The sequence below is a fragment of the Carcharhinus amblyrhynchos genome, unplaced genomic scaffold, assembly GCF_965287045.1.
Source record: "Carcharhinus amblyrhynchos unplaced genomic scaffold, sCarAmb.v2.hapA scaffold_704, whole genome shotgun sequence".
NCBI lineage: Eukaryota > Metazoa > Chordata > Chondrichthyes > Carcharhiniformes > Carcharhinidae > Carcharhinus > Carcharhinus amblyrhynchos.
This window is the reverse complement of record NW_027650444.1, coordinates 18,850-39,803: the sequence shown is the minus strand read 5'-3', so window position 1 is coordinate 39,803 and position 20,954 is coordinate 18,850. Positions and strand designations below refer to the sequence as shown.

Below are 20,954 nucleotides of genomic sequence, written 5' to 3'. Positions count from 1 at the left end.
AAGAATGTGGTGTGCCTTCTTGACTATCTTTCCACTATTTAATATGAACCTACTAACTACGAGGGTGGTGGAAGTGAAATTGATCAATGATTTTGAAATTAAATTGGATGTGGACTTGGAAGGAATTAAACATAGAAACTAGAAGCAGGAGTAGGCCATTTGGCCCTTCGAGCCTGCACCGCCATTCGTTTTGATCATGGCTGATCATCAAATTCAATATCTTGACTCGCCACCCACCCTCTTCTCCCCCCCCCCCCCCCCCCCCCCTTACCTGTTAACCCCTTTAGCCCCAAGAGCTATATCTAATTTATTCTTGAAATAACAACGTTTTGGTCTCAACTGAGATTACGTTTATTAGTGTCACAACTATCTAAAGATGTGTGGGTTAGGTGGATTGGCCATGCTAAATTGTTCTTTAGTGTCCCAGGATGCCTAGGGGAGTGGGATTAGTGACGTAAATACATAGGGTTATGGGGATAGGGCTTAGGTCAGATTGTTGTTGGTGCAGACCCCATGGGCCAGACGGCCTTCTGCACTGTAGGTTTTCTATGATTCAATGAAGTAGTCTTCTATTAACACTGCAATGAAGTTACTGTGAGAATCCTGCTGTCGCCATACTCCGGCACCTGTTCGGGTACGCTGAGGGAGAATTTAGCACGGCCAATGTACCCTAACCAGCACGTCTTTCGGACTGTGGGAGGAAACTGGAGTCCCTGGAGGAAACCCATGCCTCTCCCTGGGGGAGAACATGCAAACTCCACACAGACAGTGACCTGAGGCTGGAATTGAACCCGGGTCCACGGTGCTGTGAGGCAGCAGTGCTAACCACTGTGCTGCCCTACCTTCTGTGGTGGTGAATTCCACTTGCAGGGTTGTGGGGAAAGAAGAGAAGAATTGGGGCTACAGGGAGCTGGGCTGGACCCGATGGGCCGAATGGCTCCCTTCAGTGCCACTATAAAGACTCTACGCCTCCTCTGATGCCCCCACTCTGCTGCCAATGAAGCCTGATCATCTCCGTTTAATCTGCCAAAATCCCGAATAACTTTGAGCATTTAAAATTTTTCCTGAAAGCTCCCTGCTCTGAAGGGAGCAGCTCCATTTGTCATTTCTGCTTAGTTTGGCTTAGTTCCCTGTTTCTCTCTATGCCAGTCTTGGGGGGGGCCTCTTGAAAGATTTACCGATGTTGCAGATACACTGCCAACGCTGAGAAAGCCACCCTTGGCTCCTTCGGTTTAAAGTGAAAAGCCTTGGCTGGGCCCCAGTTTAGCCTGCTCCTTTCTGGGCGAGAGGGATCCAGTGACCAGCTCTCTCAGCCAGGGAAGAGGGCAGTGGACTTTGAGGGGTTAAGGAAGTGGGGAGTGTCGATTGTTGGTGTAGTGGTGGCGTCAGGAGAACAGTAGGGGGTGGGAGAAGGTGGAGTCTGCATCAGCTGCCTCTCCGTGACTGACCCAGTTACAGACAGCTGAAAGGAATATCAGCTGAGCTGCAGAGCGGGCGAGAGAGACAGAGAGAGTCAGGAAGGTGGGTGGGGGCAGACAGGTCAGTGAGAGACCCCTGTTATCCCAAACGACAGGTGTGGGGGGGGGGTGGGGGGGTTGCGGTTGGGGGGTTGAATTCCCGGTTGGATGTTTGGCCAGATAACCTGTTGGAAGATGAAGGGGCTGACTGAAGCTACGGGGGTGGTGATCAAGGAAGGGGAGCTGGAGAAACGGAGCGAGAACCTGCTCCAGCTCTGGAAGACCAAGCGGTGCACCCTGACCCGGGAGAGCCTGCTCTTCGCCGGCAAGGGCGGCAGACCCAAGGAGCTGAGCTTCGCCTCCATCCGGAAGCTGGAGTGCGTGGAGCGGAAGGGCTCCCGCGTCTACTTCACCATCGTCACCACCGACCGGCGGGAGATCGACTTCCGCTGCGCCGACGGCACCGCCTGGAATGCGGCCATCACCGTGGCGCTGGTGGCCTTCAAGAACGAGCAGGCGGTGCGCGAGTTCCGCGCTCGGATGCCGGCCAGGAGGTGGAGGAGCTGGGCTTCGTGATGCGTGAGGTAGGATGGTGGTGGGGTTGGGGTTGGGGGAGAGGGCTGAAACTGGGCTCAGACATCCCGCCGAGTCAGGCCGCGTATAACAACCGTCCTGGGGGGGTGAGGGGGCATGCAGTCAGAAGACCCCCCCACCCCCCCCCCTCCTGTTGCCAGGGAGCCCTCAGCAGAGCCTGTTGCCAGGCTCCCGGCAACTGTGGGAGAATCATCTCCGACAATGCAAACTCTGCCCCCTGTGCCAAATCATTAACCCAGCCCATGCCACAATTAGCCCCCAGCACCAAGTGGACAAGTTCCAATAGTGGGTGGCATTTTTCAGTCTTCACCCTTACTCCATTCGGTGGCACAGTGGGTTAACACTGCTGCCTCGCAGCGCCAGGGACCCGGGTTCGATTCCCGGCTTGGGTCACTGTCTGTGCGGGGTCTGCACATTGTCCTCGTGTCTGCGTGGGTTTCCTCCCCCAGTCTGAAAGACGTGCTGGTTAGGGTGCATTGGCCGTGCTAAATTCTCCCTCAGTGTACCCAAACAGGCGCTGGAGTGTGGCGATTTAGGGGATTTTCACAGTAACTTTGTTGCAGTATTGTTATAAGCTTACTTGTAGCACTAATAATCAGAGTTGCTGCGTGACAGGGATGTAATGGGCCAGATGGCCACATTCTGTGCTGAAACCATCCCATGACACAATTCACTAAAGTTTAAGGATCGTCCGTTCAGATCTGCTTTACACTCCCTGAACTCCCTTTCAGAAATCAGAGATTGAGGCTGACACTCGCAGTGCGGTACTGGGGGAGTGCCACACTGTCAGAGGGTCAGTGCCGAGGGAGCGCTGCATCATCAGAGGGTCAGCGCCGAGGGAGCGCTGCACTGTCAGAGGGTCAGCACTGACCCTCTGACAGTGCGGCACTCTGTAGTGTCAGCCTAGACATTGTTCTTAATATCTTTAAGACCCAGGCCAGAATCTCCAAGGTGTTTTATGAAGCTACTTTAAGCTCTACAATTTTTACACTTAATTTTGGCTTTCAGGTGAGCAGAAGGGGTTTCATTCCAGATATGATTGAAGCAATCCACGGCAGAGATTTTATCAAAACAAACTTTATTTAAGAACACATTTAAAATATAGAATCTTGCAATGCAGAAGGAGGCCATTCGGCCCATTGAAGCTGTACTGACCACCGTCCCAGCCAGGCCCTATCCCTGTAACCCCACGTATTTACCCTGGCTAATCCCCTTGACATTAAGGGGCAATTTAGCATAGCCAGTCCGCCTAACCTGCACATCTTCGCAGTGTGGGAGGAAATTGCATAGTGGTTAGCAATCCTGCCTCGCAGCGTCAGGGAACTGACTTGGGTCACTGTCTGTGTGGAGTTCACACGTTCTCCCCATGTCTGTGTGGGTTTCCTCCCACAGTCCGAAAGGTGTGCTGGTTAGATGCATTGGCCATGCTAAATTCTCCCTCAGTGTACGCGAACAGGTGCTAGAGTGTGGCGGGTAGGGGATCTTCACAGTACCTTCATTGCAGTGTTAATGTAAGCCTTACTTGTGACTAATAAATAAATAAATTTTTTATAAATCAAAGCCTCCAGAGGAAACCCACGCAGACATGGTGAGAATGTGCAGACTCCACTCAGACAATGACCTGAGGCTGGAATCGAAGCCCAGGTCCCTGGCGCTGTGAGGCAGCAGTGCTAACCATGGTGCCACCATGTCGCCCCTCAGCGTGATTCTCTGCAATTGAGTCTGGATTGGGATCTGGCTGATCCTGTGATTTGGAACTGACTGTGGAGCCAGTGCTTTTCTGCACCAATTACCAAGATTAGAGAGAGGCAAGTTGTGTTGCTGAAACGGCTGCAACGTCAGAGGGTGTGAATCACAGTACAAGAACAGCACGAGGGGGAGGGAGTCACACTCCCCAATGCCATGTTCGTGATGAATCACAGCTGGTGGTTTCTACCTCAGTGACATTGGAGGCAGCTTCAAGGAAACAGATGTCCATTTATAGAACTTCACACAGCTCCAGGTATTCAAAAGCACTGACAGAGCTATTGCCAGCGCCCTCTTGGACAGACACTTGTAGGCCGTTGAAGATTCACAACGAGCAGGAGGAGGCCAATCAGCCCATCGAACCTACTCCACCGCTTAATAAGGTCTTGGCCATGCATCATTCTCGGGGGGGGTTACCTTTGACCAGAAACTGAACAGGAGTGGCCATACAAAGATTCCTCGAAGGTGAGGAATCTTGTGGCGAGTGACTCACCTCCTGACACCCCAAAGTCAGGGTGGCACGGTGACACTGCTGCCTCACAGTGCCAGAGACCTGGGTTCGATTCCTGGCTTGAGTCATTGTCTGTGTGGACTTGGCATGTTCCCCCCATACCTGAATGGGTTTCCTCCAGGTGCTCTAGTTTCCTTCCACAGTCCAAAAGCCGTGCTGGTTAGGGTGCATTGGCCGTGCTAAATTCTGCGTCAGTGTACCCAGACAGGCACTGGAGCGTGGCGACTTGGGGATTTTCACAGTAACTTCATTACAGCGTTAACGTATGCCTATCTGTGACTAATAAATACAACTAAGAAATACAAGGCACAAGTCAGGAGTCTGATGGAATATTCCCCATTTGCCTGAATGGGTCCAACAACACTCAATAAGCTCAATACCATCCAGGACAAAGCAGCTGCTTGGTTGGCACATCCTCAAACATTTACACCTTCCACCACTGACGCTCAGTGACAGCCGTGTGTACCATCTTCAAGATGTACTGCAGCAACTCGCTCAGGCTCCTTAGGCAGCACCTTCCAAACCTGCCACCTCTACCATCTAAAAGGAAAACAGCAGCAGGTAGCACAGTGGTTAGCACAGTGGTTAGCACTGCTGCCTCACAGCACCAGGGACCTGGGTTCAATTCTGGCCTTAGGTCACTGTCTGTGTGAAGTTTGCATGTTCTCCTCATGTCTGCGTGGGTTTCCTCCGGGTGCTCCGGTTTCCCCTCTTAGTTCAAAGATGTGCAGGTTAGGTTGATTGGCCATGCTAAAATTGCCCCTTAGTGTCCTGAGATGTGTAGGTTAGAGGAACTAGTGGGTAAATCTGTAGGGATATGGGGGTAGGGTCTGGGTGGGATTGTGGTCAGTGCAGACTTGATGGGCCAAATGGCCTCTCTCTGCACTATAGGTTTTCTATGATTATCTGTGTGGAGTTTGCACATTCTCCCTGTATCTGAATGGGTTTCCTCCAGGTGCAGGTTAGGTTGATTTGGCTGTGCTAAATTCTCCGTTAGTAGCCAGGGGGACTAGCTAGGGTAAATACGTAGGGTTACGGGAATAGGGCCTGATGGTTTGGGGTGGGTGCAGACTCGATGGGCTGAATGTCCACCTTCTGCACTGTAGGGCTTCTGTGATTCTAAACAAGGGAACACCACCAACTGCAAGTTCCCCTCCCAAGTTGCTCACCATCCTGAATTGGAAATATATCAGCCATGCCTTCACTGCGGCTGGGTCAAAATCCTGGAGCCCCCTCCGTAACAGCAGCATGGGTGTACCTACACTACAGGGACTGCCAACAGTTCAAGAAGGCAGCTCACCACCACCTTCTCAAAGGGTAATTAGGGATGGGCAATAACCCATAAATAAATTTTAAAAATCTGATGGTAATCTCAAATCTGCATTCCACCTACCCACAATAAATTTTAACCTCCTTGCTTACCAAGAATCTGGCCAGCTCTGTCTAATCGTAATGCTGTTTCCTGCTGATGGGGGAGTTGTGGTCGTGATGGTGTAGTGGTTACATCACTTGGTTAATAACCCAGGAGAGCGTGGGCTCACCCCCAGCTGTGGCAATGGGAGGGACTTTCCGTCCAAATCTGGAATTTAGAAAAATGTTTGTGTCAATAAAAACGATTATCACTTTCATACCCTCAGCCAAGGAAATTCTTTTATTGAGTTGCGATTACCTGGGCAACACGGTGGCACAGTGGTTAGCACTGCTGCCTCACAGCGCCAGGGGCCCTGGGTTCAATTCCCTGCTCGGGTCACTGTCTGTGTGGAGTCTGCACGTTCTCCCCCGTGTCTGTGTGGGTTTCCTCCGGGTGCTCCGGTTTCCTCCCACACTCCAACGGCGTGCAGGTTAGGGGGATTGGCCATGCTGAATTGCCCCTCAGTGTCCCAATTTGTGTCCGGTGGATTGGCCATGGTAAATACGTGGGGTTATGGGGTAGGGCATGGGAGAGGGCCTGGGTAAGACACTCTATCAGAGAGCTGCTCCCCACTCGATGGGCCGAATGGCCTCGTTCTGCACTGTAGGGACTCTCTAATGTGGAAGTTGTGGTAGTCAATTGGTTCACTGTTATCGGCCGTGATTAAGAACAAAGAACGAAGAGCAGTACAGAACAGGAACAGGCCCTTCAGCCCTCCAAGCCCATGCTGATCATGATGCCTGCTTAAACTAAAACCATATGCACTTACAGAGTCTGTATCCTTCCATTCCCATCCTATTCATCAAGACGGCCCTTAAATGCCACTCTCGTACCTGCTCCCACCCCCTCCCTGGGCAACGTGTTCTAGACATTCACCACCCTCTGTGTAAAATAACACCTGCCTCGCACATCTCCTCTAAATTTTTCCCCACGCACCTTAAACCTACGTCCCAGTACTTGACTTTTCTACCCAAGAAAAGAGCACCTGACTATCCACTCTGTCCATGCCTCTCATCTTGTAAACCTCGATCAGGTTCCTCCTCAACCTCCGTCATTCCAGTGAGAACAAGGAGGTACATACCATCCAGGCCATGGTGACGGGTTAGGTGTTGTTATCATGTCATCGTCGGTCTCCCTTTATTATTGAAGGTGATCTGTGGTGCATTCTAATATGGCTGTAGATCCTGACTGCTGACCTGCATGTGTAACCTCTGAACTTCCCTCTTCCTCTCTCTGGAACCTTCTGTCTCTCTCTCTCTTTCTTTAAGACATTTCTTAACATGTATCCATTGGAGTTATCTTTCCCAATATCCCCTTATGTCATAACACAGAATCCATACAGTGCGGAAACAAGCCATCAAGTCTGCACCAACAACAGTCCCACCCCAGTCAACCCACATATTTACCCTGCTAACCCCCGCCCCAACACTAAAGGGCAATTTAGCATGGACAATCAACCTAACCTGCACATCTTTGGAGTGTGAAAGGAAATCAGAGCACCCAGAGAAACCCAGGCAGACACGGGGAGAACTGTCCACACAGACAGTCACCTGAGGCTGGGATCGAACCTGGGTCCCTGGCGGTATGAGGCAGCAATCCTAACCACTGTGCTACCGTGCCTCCCAGTGTTTGCGTGATTGCTCTCTGTGATGTACCTTGAGCTTTAAACATAAACAGGAGATGACTTCATGAGCAAAACACAGGCCTTGTCATTCTCCCCCCCATCTCTAGCTCTGTTATTTAAGGATGACATCGGGGTGGTAGTGAGAGATGATATAGATTCTATGGAAAAAAAAAAGTTGAATCCATTTGGGTGGAAATTAGAAATAGTAAAGAGAAAATAATCACTGATTAGCATAGTCTATAAGCCACCAAATAATGACATCACGGTGGGGCGAGAAGTAAACAAAGAAATAACTGACGCATATAAAACTGGTACGGGGATTATCATGGGGGATTTTAATCTACATATCAATTGGTCAAACCAGGCCGGTGAAGGCAGCCTTGAGGAGGAGTTCATAGAATGTATCCACGATAGCTTCCTTGAACAGTATGTATGGGAACCTATGGGGGCAAACTATCCTAGATCTGGTCCTGTGTCATGAGATGGGAATAATTAATGATCTTACGGTTGGGATCCTCTTGGAAGAAACGATCACAGGATGGTTGAATTTAAAATACAGATGGAGCGTGAGAAGGGAAAATCCAATACCAGTGTCTTGTGCTTAAACAAAGGAGATACAAAGGGATGAGGGAGGAGTTGGCTAAGGTAGACTGGGAGCAAAAACTTTATGGTGGGATAACTGAGGAACAAACATCAAAGAAAATTACAGCACAGGAACAGGTCCTTCGGCCCTCCAAGCCTGCACCGACCATGCTGCCTGACTGAACTAAAACCCCCTATGCTTCCAGGGACCATTTCATTCATGTACTTGTCAATATGTCCCTTGAAAATCACTACTGTATCCACTTCCACTACCTCCCCGGCAACGAGTTCCAGGCACCCACCACTCTCTGTAAAAAAAAATCGTACATCTCTTTTAAAACTTGCTCTTGCACCTTAAACCTATGCCCCTTAGTAAACTGACTTTTCTACCCTGGGAAAAAGCTTCTGCCTATCCACTCTGTCCATGCCTCTCATAATCTTGTAGACTTCTATCAGGTCTCCCCTCAACCTCCGTCGCTCCAGTGAGAACAAAACAGTGGAGGACTTTCAAAGCGATTTTTCACAGAGCTCAACAAAAGTATATACCAGTGATGAGAAAACACTGTAGAAAGAGATAATCTGCCATGGATATCTAAGGAAATAAAGGAGGGTATCAAATTGAAAGAAAATGCATACAAATTGGCAAAGATTAGCAGGAAACTAAAGGATTGGGAAACCTTTAATGGTCAACAGAAAGCCACGAAAAAAGCTATAAAGAAAAGTAAAATGGATTGTGTGAGTAAACTAGCTCAGAATATAAAAACAGATAGCAAAAGTTTCTACAAATATATAAAACGAAAAAGAGTGGCTAAAATAAACATTGTCCTTTAGAGGATGAGAAGGGGGATGTAATAACTGGAAATGACAAAATGGCTGAGGCATTGAATAGATATTTTGTGTCGGTCTTCATAGTGGAAATAACATGCCAAAAATTGATGACAGGAAGGCTATGGCAGGTGAGGACCTAGAAACTATCATTATCACGAAAGAGGTAGTGTTGGGCAAGTTAATGGGGCTAATGGTAGACATGTCTCCTGGCCCTGATGGAATGCATCCCTGAGTGCTAAGAGATGGTGGGAGAAATAGTGCACAAATGGTAATTTACCAAAATTCGCTGGACTCTGGGGTGGTTTCCACAGATTGGAAAACAGCAAATGTGACGCCACTGTTTAAAAAAGGAAGTCGACAAAAGGCAGATAACTATAGGCCGGTTAGCTTAACTTCTGTAGTAGGGAAAATGCTTGAATCTATCATCAAGGAAGAAATAACAAGACATCTGGATATAAATTGTCCCATTGGTAAAATGCAGCTTGGGTTCATGAAGGGCAGGTCATGTTTGACTAATTTGGTGGAATTATTTGAGAACATTGTGCGCGGTGGACAATGGGGAACCTGTGGATGTGGTGTATCTGGATTTCCAGAAGGTATTTGACAAGGTGCCGCATCAAAGGCTGCTGCATAAGATAAAGGTGCACAGTGTTACGGGTTATGTATTAGCGTGGATAGAGGATTGGTTAACTAACAGAAAGCAAAGAGTGGGGGTAAATGGATGTTTTTCTGATTGGTGATCAATGACTAGTGGTTTGCCTCAGGGATCTGTGTTGGGGCAGCAATTGTTTATGATTTATACTTAGATGATTTGGAGTTGGGGACCAAGTGTAGTGTGTCAAAATTTACAGATGACATTAAGATGAGTGGCAGAGCAAAGTGTGCAAAGAACCTGAAAACCTGTAAAGGGATATAAATAGTCTGAGTCGGTGAGGGTCTGGCAGATAGAGTACAATGTTGGTAAATGTGATGTCATCTATTTGGGTAGGAATAACAGTAGAATGGACTATTATTTAAATGGTAAAAAATTGCAGCATGCTGCTGTGCAGAGGGACCTGGATGTCCTTGTGCATGAATCGCAAGGTTTGTTTGCAGGTGCAGCAGGTAATGAAGAAGGCAAATGGAATTTTGCCCTTCATTGCTGGAGGGATGCAGTTTAAAAACAGCGAGGTTATGTTGCAGCTGTATAAGGTGCTGGTGAGGCCACACCTGGAGTTACTGTGTACAGTTTTGGCCTCCTTACTTGAGAAATGATATACTGGCAGTGAAGAGGGGGTGCAGAGGAGATTCACTAGGTTGATTCCAGAGTGGAGAGGGTTGGCTTATGAGGACAGACTGAGTAGACTGGGGCTATACTCATTGGAATTCAGAAGAATGAGGGGAGATCTTATAGAAACATATAAGATTATGAAGGGAGTAGATAAGATAGAAGCAAGGAAGTTGTTTCCACTGGCGGGTGAAACTAGAACTAGGGGGGTATGGCCTCAAAATAAGGGGGAGCAGATTTAGGACTGAGTTGAGGAGGAACTTTTTCACACAAAAGTTGTGAATCTGTGGAATTCCCTGCCCAGTGAAGCAGTTGAGGCTCCCTCATTGAATGTTTTTAAGGCAAGGATAGATAGATTTTTGAACAGTAAAGGAATTAAGGGTTATGGTGAGCAGGAGGGTAAGTGGAGCTGAGTCCACAAAAAGATCAGCCATGATCATACTGAATGGTGGAGCAGGCTCGAAGAGCCAGATGGCCGACTCCTGCTCCCAATTCTTATGTTGTTGTGTTCTCCTTTCCCCAGATTGCCAGCCAACCGGACTGATTCTTAAGGCACTTTCGTGGTGGGGGCCCAATGACTCTGGCTCCAGGTTTGTGCGATACCGTGGTTCCAGGACTCTGGCCTCATCGTTAGACTGAACTTCAGCTAATCACCCAACAGCTGATGATGGAAAGAGTTGGGAACATTGACTTGACCCCAGCAAACCCTGTGACAAATCACCAAAAAAAAACCCCAGACATATAAAGGAAGCAAGTTGATTCCAGTGGAGAATATTTGACATGTTAAAGTCATATTTGGGTAGAATTGCTCTTGTGTTGAATAGCTCCTACTAGAAGAATTTATCAAATTGAATTTGGAACTCCACCTCCAGGATTTCCCTGGGGAGCCCAGGAATTGCAAATTGATCTCCTAGAGCAACCCCCTCCCAGGAGAAAAAGTAATGGGGGTGGGAATAAAAAAAAACTGTTTTTCTTTTTAACATTTGCATTGACCAGTTGTTTTGGAGACAAGGCTGTTTGAGCAACAGTCGCTCATTTTGGGGATTGGGGAGTATGTTTGTTGGACGCGGCAGATGATAAATGGTGGGAGAGCGGGGAGGAAAGGGGAGAGGTTGGGGTAGCCGGGGGCAAGAGGATGTACGACATGGCCTCCTGGGACATGTCCAACCAGACTTGGTAATTGTCAGTTGGCCTTGGTAGGTCAGACATGCCTGTGGAGCCATGGGGTGGCAAGATGGCACAGTGGTTAGCACTGCTACCTCGCAGCGCCAGGGATGTGGGTTCAGTTCCGGCCTTGGGTGACTGTCTGTGCGGTGTCTGCATGTTCTTTCTCCGTGTCTGCCTGGGTTTCCTCCGGGTGCTCCGGTTTTCCCCCCCACAGTTGAAAAATGTGCAGGTTAGGTGGATTGGCCATGCTGAAGTGCCCCTTAGTGTCAGCAAGGTAAATATGTGGTGTTACGGGGATAGGGCCTGGATGGGATTGTTGTCAGTGCAGGCTCGATGGGCTGAATGGCCTCTTTCTGCACTGTAGGGATTCTATGATTCTAGGTTGAAGCTCCCCAGTTGAGTCTTAGTTGATGTGGGCGAGGCTGGAAGTCTCGATCCTTTGGGGTTTTTTTTGTGCTTACCTCCCTGGATTGAAGGCTGAACGTATTTATACCGTGTCTGTAAGGCTGTTAAGAGAAGGAAGGCAGATGTCACCGGGTGGCTCTCGGCTCCTGACTCAGTTCACGTATAATGCTTGCGTGACCATAGCAACGAGTCTCCTGGGACGCAGAACTGATCTCTGCAGTGCTCAGATTATAGCGTGCGCTGCTGTGCTTTACTGAAGCATACAGGAGCGATTCCAAAATAGTAGCGGACGCTTCCTTTGATGGGCAAGTCCGGAACGAGGGGGTTGAGGGGTGGGGGGGTGGGCACGATCTTAAAATTAGAATTAGGTTGTTCAGGGTTAATGTCAAGGAGAACCTCCCCACACAAAGCCTTGTGGAAATCTGAAACTCTCTTGATCAAAAAATCTGTGGCCGTTGAGGTTTCCGTCAAAGCTTTTCAAGACGGAAGAATAATTTAACACTGTTGCCTCACAGCGCCAGGGGCTCTGATTCGATTCCTGGCCTTGGCTGACTGTGGGAGTTTGCACATTCTCCCCGTGTCTGCATGGGTTTCCTCTGGGCGCTCCGGTTTCCTCCCACAGTCCGAAAGATGCACTGTAGGTGGATTGGCCTTGCTAAATTACCCCTTAGTGTCCAAAGATGTGCAGCTTAGATGGATTGGCCATGATAAGTTACCCCTTTGTGTCCAAAGACGTGCTGAGTTAGTTGGATTGGCCATGCTAAATTACCCCTGAGTGTCCAAAGATGTTCAGGTTGGGTGGATTGGCCATTTTAAATCGCCCCCTTAGTGTACAAAGATCTGCTGGTCAGGTGAATTGGCCGTGCTACACTGTCCCTTAGTGTCCAAAGATGTGCAGGTTAGGATGGATTAGCCATGCTAAATGTGTGGTGTTATGGGGATAGGGGATAAGAACATAAGAAATAGGAGCAGGAGTAGGCCATCTAGCCCTTCGAGCCTACCCCGCCATTCAATAAGATCATGGCTGATCTGTCGTGGCTCAGTTCCACATTCCCGCCCTCTCCCCATAACCCTTAATCCCCTCGCTTATCAAAAACCTATCAACCCTCGTCTTAAAAATATTTAGCGAGGCAGCCTCCACCACTTCAACGGGCAGAGAATTCCAGAGATTCACCACCCTTTGAGTGAAGAAGTTCCTCGTCAACTCCGTTCTAAACTGCCTCCCCTTTATCTTGAGGCTGTGCCCCCTAGTCCTACTGTCCTTTCTGAGCAGGAAGAGCCTCTCCACCTCTATCCTATCCATCCCATTCGTCATCTTATATGTCTCAATGAGATCTCCCCTCATTCTTCTAAACTCTAATGAATACAAGCCTAGTTTATTCAGCCTCTCCTCATAGCTCAACCCCCTCAACTCCGGTATCAGCCTAGTAAACCTCCTCTGCACTCCCTCCAATGCCAAAATATCCTTGTGTAAGTGCGGCGAACAAAACTGCACACAGTACCCCAGCTGTGCCTCACCAATGCCCTATACAGCTGCAGCAAGACCTCCCTACTTTTATATTCAATCCCCCTCGCGATGAAGGCCAGCATCCCATTCGCCTTCCTGACCACCTGCTGCACCTGCAGGCTGGGTTTTTGTGACTCATGCACAAGGACCCCAAGGTCCCTCTGCACCGTCGCCTGCTGCAGTTTTTCGCCACGTAAGTAATAGTCCTTCCTACCATTCTTCCTACCAAAGTGGACCACCTCACACTTGCCAACATTAAATTCCATTTGCCATTTCCTGGCCCATTCGCCCAGCCTATCTAGATCCTTCTGCAGACTCTCCACACCTTCCATGCAATTTGCCGTTCCACCAATCTTGGTGTCATCAGCAAATTTCGACACCATACACTCGGTTCCCTCCTCCAGATCATCTATATAAATGGTAAATAGCTGAGGCCCCAGCACCGACCCCTGGGGCACTCCACTAGTCACCAACCGCCAATCCGAATAGCACCCGTTGACCCCCACTCTCTGCCTCCTATTTGACAGCCAATCCTCTATCCACGTTAACACCCTACCCCCAACTCCATGCTCCCTTACCTTCTGCAATAACCTCTTGTGAGGTACCTTGTCAAAGGTGCTGGGTAAGATGCTGTGTCGTAGAGTCGGTGCAGACTCGATGGGCAGAATTGCCTCCTTCTGCACCGCAGGAATTCTACAATTCTATTTAAGTCTGTTTGTTTATTGGTGTCACAAGTAGGCTTACATTAACACTGCAATGATGTTACTGTGAAAATCGCCCCAGTCGCCACATTCTGGCACCTGTTCGGGTACACTGAGGGGGAATTTAGCACGGCCAGTGCACCTAACCACATCTTTTGGACTGTGGGAGGAAACCCCCGCAGTGCTTTCGGGCAAGGTGCATGTTCCAGGAGACTTGGCCGAGCGTCCTCTTGCCCCCCCGGCTACCCCACCACCTCCCCCACGCCTTCCTCTCTCACCATTGATCACCTGGTGGGCCCAACAAACATACAGCCCGCAGCCCCCATCCCCAACTGAGTGACTGTCACCCAAACAACCTTGTCCCCAAGTAGAATCATAGAAGGAGACCATTCGGCCCATCGAGTCTGCACCGACCACCATCCCACCCAGACCCTATCCCCATAACCCCATGCATTTACCCCTAGCTAGTTCCCCCTGACACTAAGGGGTTATTTTAGCATAGCCAATCCACCTAACCCACACGTGTTTGGACGGTGGGAGGAAACCGGAGCACCCGGAGGAAACCCACACAGACACAGAGGGAAGTAGAAGAATCTATCAAATCCAATTTGCTACTTTACCCTTCCAGGGATTCCCTGGAAGGTTCCAGAATTGAAAATTAATCTCCTGGAGCAATCCCCCTCCCCACTCCAGGAGAAAAGCCCAGGGGGGGCGGTAATTAAAGAAAAATGTTTTCCTTTTTAACATTTGTGTTGACCAGTTCGGGCAAGGTGCAGGAAGGGTGGGGAAATTGGATTCTTGAGCAGGGAGACATCGGATACCCAGAGACCCAGCTCCAACCGAGACTCAGCTCCAACCGAGACTCAAAGAAAAGGAGCAGAATATTGGATCGATGGCCAACGTTCCTCTCTGGAACATGACGGACATGACACAGGACGGAGACAGAGCAGACGGTGTGGCAGATGGACACAGCACACTCCAGGTCAGCAGAGCTCGTGAGCTGCGCACACAAAGTTTGATTTGATTTATTAGAATAGAATCCTTACAGTGCAGTAGGAGGCCATTCAGCCCATCGAGTCTGCACTGACTGCAGACCATATTCCTGTAACCCCTCATATTTATCCTGCTAATTCCCCTGACACTAGGGTTAATTTTGCATGGCCAATCCATTTAATCTGTTGGTACATGACCTCAGATCTCTGTACCTTTCTCCCACTGGGAGAAGGTGGAAGAGAGGATGTCCGGGTTACTTGGGGGTCCTTGATTACGCTGGCTGCTTATGAGGTAAGGGGAATTGTAAATGCAGCCAATGGCAGAGTCAAAAGTGGAAAGCATTCTAACTCTCTTTAGTGTGTGGGAGGAAATCGGAGCACCCAGAGAAAACCCATGCAGATACGGGGAGAATGTGCACAGTCACCTGAGGCCAGAATTGAACCTGGGTCCCAGGTGCTGTGAGGCAGCAGTGCTAACTGCATTATTATTGTCACATGGATTGGAATACAGTGAAAAGTATTGTTTCTTGTGCGCTATACAGACAAGTTCACAGACTACATAGGGGAGAGGGAAAGGAGAGAGTGTAGCATGTAGTGTTACAGTCGTAGCTAGGGTGTAGAAAAAGATCAACTTAATATATGGGGTGGCATGGTAGTACAATGGCTAGTGCTGCTGCCTCACAGCGCCAGGGACCTGGGTTTGATTCCCGGCCTTGGGTCACGGTCTGCGTGGAGTTTGCACATTCTCCCTGTGTCTGCGTGGGTTTCCTTCGGGTGCTCCGGTTTCCTCCCACAGTGCAAAGATGTGCAGGTTGGGTGGATTAGACAGGCTAAATTTCCCCTTTAGTGTGAGGGGGACAAGCTAGGGTAAATGCATGGGGTTATAGGGATACGCTGGGTGGGATTGTAGTCAGTGCAAACTAGGTGGGCCAAATGGCCTCAATCTGCACTGTAGGATTCTTTGTATATGGTAGGTCCATTCAAAAGTCTGACGGCAGCAGGGAAGAAGCTATTCCTGAGTCAGTCGGCACGTGACCTTGGACTTTAGTATTTTTTTTTCCCAACGGAAGAAGGTGGAAGAGAGAACGTCCGGAATGTGTGAGGTCCTTGATTATGCTGGCTGCTTTGCCGAGGCAGCAAGAAGTGCAGACAGTGTCGATGACAGAGTCAACAATGGAGAGCACGCTAACTCTCTTCACCCAGACAGACACGTCAGCCCGCTGGGACACTTTTGCTAATCAAATCTCACTGCAGAGCGGTGTGTGTGTGTGAGACAGAAAGCAGCAGGGATGAGTGACTGACAGAGAGAACACCGTCAGGCACATTGCGTCTGCTCACTTCAGCCCCTAAGCAATGCAATCCCCCCAGAAATCTCCCCTACCCTCACTTTCATCAGGGCCCGGCAGGCTCATTGTGGCCAAGTCATCACAGATAACCTTAACCCGCTCCCTCCAACTCTTCATTAACACAGTGGGACTCTGACTCGGCACTGCATACAGAAAATAGACAACAGATCAGGTTCCCTGGTCTTTCAAAGGGTCAGTGCCGAGGGAGCGCCGCACTGTCAGAGGGTCAGTGCCAAGAGCGCCGCGCTGTGGGAGGGTCAGTGCCAAGAGCACAGCGCTGTCAGAGGGTCAGTGCCAAGGGAGTGCCGCACTGTCAGCGGGTCAGTGCCGAGGGAGCGCCGCGCTGTCAGAGGGTCAGTGCTGAGGGAGCGCCGCACTGTCAGAGGGTCAGTGCTGAGGGAGCGCCGCACTGTCAGAGGGTCAGTGCTGAGGGAGCGCCGCACTGTCAGAGGGTCAGTGCTGAGGGAGCGCCGCACTGTCAGCGGGTCAGTGCCAAGAGCGCCGCGCTGTGGGAGGGTCAGTGCCGAGGGAGCGCCGCGCTGTGGGAGGGTCGGTGCCGAGGGAGCGCCGCGCTGTCGGAGGGTCAGTGCCGAGGGAGCGCCGCACTGTGGGAGGGTCGGTGCCGAGGGAGCGCCGCGCTGTCGGAGGGTCGGTGCCGAGGGAGCGCCGCGCTGTCGGAGGGTCGGTGCCGAGGGAGCGCCGCGCTGTGGGAGGGTCGGTGCCGAGGGAGCGCCGCGCTGTGGGAGGGTCGGTGCCGAGGGAGCGCCGCGCTGTGGGAGGGTCGGTGCCGAGGGAGCGCCGCGCTGTGGGAGGGTCGGTGCCGAGGGAGCGCCGCGCTGTGGGAGGGTCGGTGCCGAGGGAGCGCCGCGCTGTGGGAGGGTCGGTGCCGAGGGAGCGCCGCGCTGTGGGAGGGTCGGTGCCGAGGGAGCGCCGCGCTGTGGGAGGGTCGGTGCCGAGGGAGCGCCGCGCTGTGGGAGGGTCGGTGCCGAGGGAGCGCCGCGCTGTGGGAGGGTCGGTGCCGAGGGAGCGCCGCGCTGTGGGAGGGTCGGTGCCGAGGGAGCGCCGCACTGTGGGAGGGTCAGTGCCAAGAGCGCCGCGCTGTGGGAGGGTCGGTGCCGAGGGAGCGCCGCGCTGTGGGAGGGTCAGTGCCAAGAGCGCCGCGCTGTGGGAGGGTCAGTGCCAAGAGCGCTGCGCTGTCGGAGGGTCAGTGCCGAGGGAGTGCCGCGCTGTGGGAGGGTCGGTGCCGAGGGAGCGCCCCGCTGTCGGAGGGTCAGTGCCGAGGGAGCGCCGCGCTGTGGGAGGGTCGGTGCCAAGGGAGCGCCGTAGTCAGGGGTGTCAGTTCACAGTTTCTGAAGTTGGCGTCTGTCACTTTAATCAACACTCCCATCCACTAACACTCTCGATAAACCCTCTCATCCCCATCTTCAGAAATCTGCCACCTTCTCCCAGCTCCCCCCTTGCTGCTGCTGTGTAATCCACCCCTGATGTTCTGGGAGAATCTGACAGTAGATTATCCACTTGCAATACTCTGTGTCCTACACTAGGTGTCAGCCTTGGCTCAGACTGGGGGTGAAGCTCACTGCAGAGTGGCTGGTGAACACTGATTTATTTACAGAAGGCCATTCGGCCTGTCGAGTCTATCCTGGATCGCAAAGCAATCCTGTCAGTCCTGTTTCCCCTGTCCCACCCCTGTAGCCCTTTCCCTCAACTGCGAGTCCAATTTACAGGTGGCACAGTGGTTAACACTGCTATTTCACAGCGCCAGGGACTCAGGTTCGAGTCCCAGCTTGGGTCACTATCTGTGTGGAGTCTGCGCATTCTCCCCGTGTCTGCATGGGTTCCCTTCGGGTGCTCCGGTTTCCTCCCACAATCCTGAACGATGTGCTGGTTAGGGTACACTGACCATGATAAATTCTCCCTCGGTGTACCTGAACAGGCACCGGAGTGGTGACTAGGAGAATTTCACAGTAACTTCACTGCAGCGTTAATGTAAGCCTACTTGTGACATGAACAAATAAACTTTAAATTTTCCTGTTATTGACAGTCAGTGATTGTCGCCACCTCTGCCAGTCTGTGTCCGGAAAGTTCCAGAACAGCACAAACTCGCTCTGTAGAAAATTCCACAACCCATTCGCACAGCTGGCCCCCCCAACCCTACACCGGGCCCCCCACGACCAACGTCCGCCCCCACACTCCCACACCACATCTCCTCCCCCCAGCATCCATTCCAACTCCTGCTGGGGAGCAAGTCCCTGGCAAAGGGGGTATGGGGAGGGGGGCTTTGGGCAGAGGGGGTTACCTGGCACAATGGGACGCAGGTTGGGTGGAAATAGGATGCAAAGGTTGCAACTTCCACATGACAGTTTGCACATGCACTCGCTCACTTGCACACACATTACAAACGCTTGCATGCTTGCGCACACACGTGCTCACGCACACACACGTGCTCACGCACACACACACTTGCATGTTCACATGCACACACAAACACATGCACACATGCTAATGCCCAAGCATGTTCGTGCACACTGACAAATTGCCTCATACGTTTTTCTCCTCACTCACACTCAATCAGTGACACTCTCGCTCTCTGACAGTCACTCACACTCCCTTATTCCCACACACACAGTCAGCTGGTATCACGCAGCCCTCCGTACAAATTGTATCTGCCGCCAATTTACAACAAATAAACTTAATCTTTATTTCTTTGTACAATCACAAACTTGAAGAGAGTAGATGTGGATCCACTCTCACGCGCAGTCCAGTGACAGAGGACATGTGTGGGGTGTGAATCCACATCTCTCACCATCCAGACAGATTTCAGTCAAAAAAAATCAGAATTACAAATAATATAAAATTATACAATTATTACATTCAAACAGGTAGAGCACGCGTCAGGCGGACGTGGTGTTTAGTGAGATGAATTCATTCTATGTACAGGCACATTGGTGAAATGGGTCGGAATGGCCCAGGGTCCTGGGGAAGTCATTCTTTGGGGATACCTTGTAGAAACGGAGAGGGGAGTGGGGCGTCGGGGGGGAGGGAGGTGGGGGGGGGGGGGGGGTGGAGGGGGGGGGGGAGGTGGTTGGGGGGTGCGGGAGGGGGTCAGTCAGAATTGTTGTACAATTCCAAACATATCACTGCAGCGACAAGGGCAGCGACTGAGATTGTGGGTAGTCCATGCGCATCCAGTGACAACCCAACCTCAGGAAGGAAAGGAGGGAACCACCACCACCCCCTGCCCAAGAAAATAAAGGCCACCCCCCCCTCCCATTAGCCCAAGAGCGACATGGCGGACATCTCCCACTCCACACACCATGTTCGACTGGTTCACTAATGCCCTCTGAAATGGCCGAGTGGTATTATTGCTGGACTATCAATCCAGAAACTCAACTAATGTTCTGGGTTCGAATCCCGCCACGCCAGATGGTGGGATTTGAATTCAATAAAAAAAATCTGGAATTAAGCATCTACTGATGACCCACGGTCGGGAAAACCCATCTGGTTCACTAATGTCCCTTTAGGGAAGGAAATCTGCCGTCCTTACCTGCTCTGGCCTACATGTGACCTCAGAACCACAGCAATGTGGTTGGCTCTCAACTGCCCTCCAAGGGGCAACTAGGGATGGGCAATAACTGCTGGCCCAGCCAGTGACACCCGTGTCCCACGAATGAATGCAAAGAAGTTTCCAGTGTGGGTTTGAGGGCTAGGCTGAGGTAGAAGACAATGAGATAAAGCTCCTGAGGCTAAAGGGATAGGGGAGGGAAGACAGAATCAGGCTATTGAACTTGATGATCAGTGATGTGAGGGTTAGGATGATTGGCCATGTTAAATTGCCCTTTAGTCTCAGGGGGACTAGCAGGGGTAAATGCAGGGGGTTATAGGGAAAGGGCCTGGGTGGGATTGCGGTCAGTGAGGACTCGATGGGCCAAATGGCCTCCTTCTGTGCACTGTAGGGATTCGATGGTCAGCCTCGATCAATGGTGGAACAGGCTGGATTGGTGGGGGTGGGGGTGGGGGGACGGTGGTGGGGGTGGCGCCTAAGTTTAGATTCACAACGTAAATCAGAAAATCAGAAGCCCAATGGCCCTGGTTTGTGGGGATCCAATTTGTAGAGTGATGGAGTCTTTACAGCACACGAGGCCATTCGGCCCACTGAGTCCATGTCAGGCCTCTGCTTAGCGACCCGGCCAGCCCCAGTCCCGTCACTCCTGCTCTGTAACCCTCCCGAGTGTCTGTCCCTCAATGGCCCATCCCACCCCCTTCGAAGGTCACACTCAGAGGGGGAGATGCCCCAGTCAGTGACCCTCACTGTGTATCTTCCTCACCGCTCCCAACCCGCCCCCACCCACGCCGTACCCCCCAGAGTCACTGTCAGAAACCGCGGGGCCTTGCAGAGCTCCTGTCATCCCAGGTAAACAATGTAAAGTGCAGTCAGAAAAATCCAGGAGGCTGCTTCCCCGCGGTTACCCAGACAGGAACCCGTCACACCAATAACCCGAGACAGTACACGGGGGGAGCGGGGGGAGAGGGCGGAACGCACGGGGGGGAGAGGACGGAACCCACGGGGGGGGGGGGGGGGGGGGGACGCAGGGAGAGGCAGTGGGACGCAGGGTGAGAGCATGGGTACAGCATGGGGCGCAAGGGGAGAGATTGGGGCGCAAGGGGAGAGATTGGGGCGCAAGGGGAGAGATTGGGGCGCAAGGGGAGAGATTGGGGCGCAAGGGGAGAGATTGGGGCGCAAGGGGAGAGATTGGGGCGCAAGGGGAGAGATTGGGGCGCAAGGGGAGAGATTGGGGCGCAAGGGGAGAGATTG

The 20,954-nt window shown here is 51.4% G+C and overlaps 1 pseudogene across 1 annotated transcript; it reads left to right on the top strand.

The window, feature by feature from the left end:
• Window positions 1-1,615: 1,615 nt before the first annotated feature.
• Window positions 1,616-11,000, top strand: LOC145339848 (pleckstrin homology-like domain family A member 2 pseudogene; annotated as a pseudogene). Its single transcript, XR_013886080.1, has 2 exons — window positions 1,616-2,041; window positions 10,544-11,000. The product of XR_013886080.1 is annotated as a pleckstrin homology-like domain family A member 2 pseudogene (transcript).
• Window positions 11,001-20,954: the final 9,954 nt, after the last annotated feature.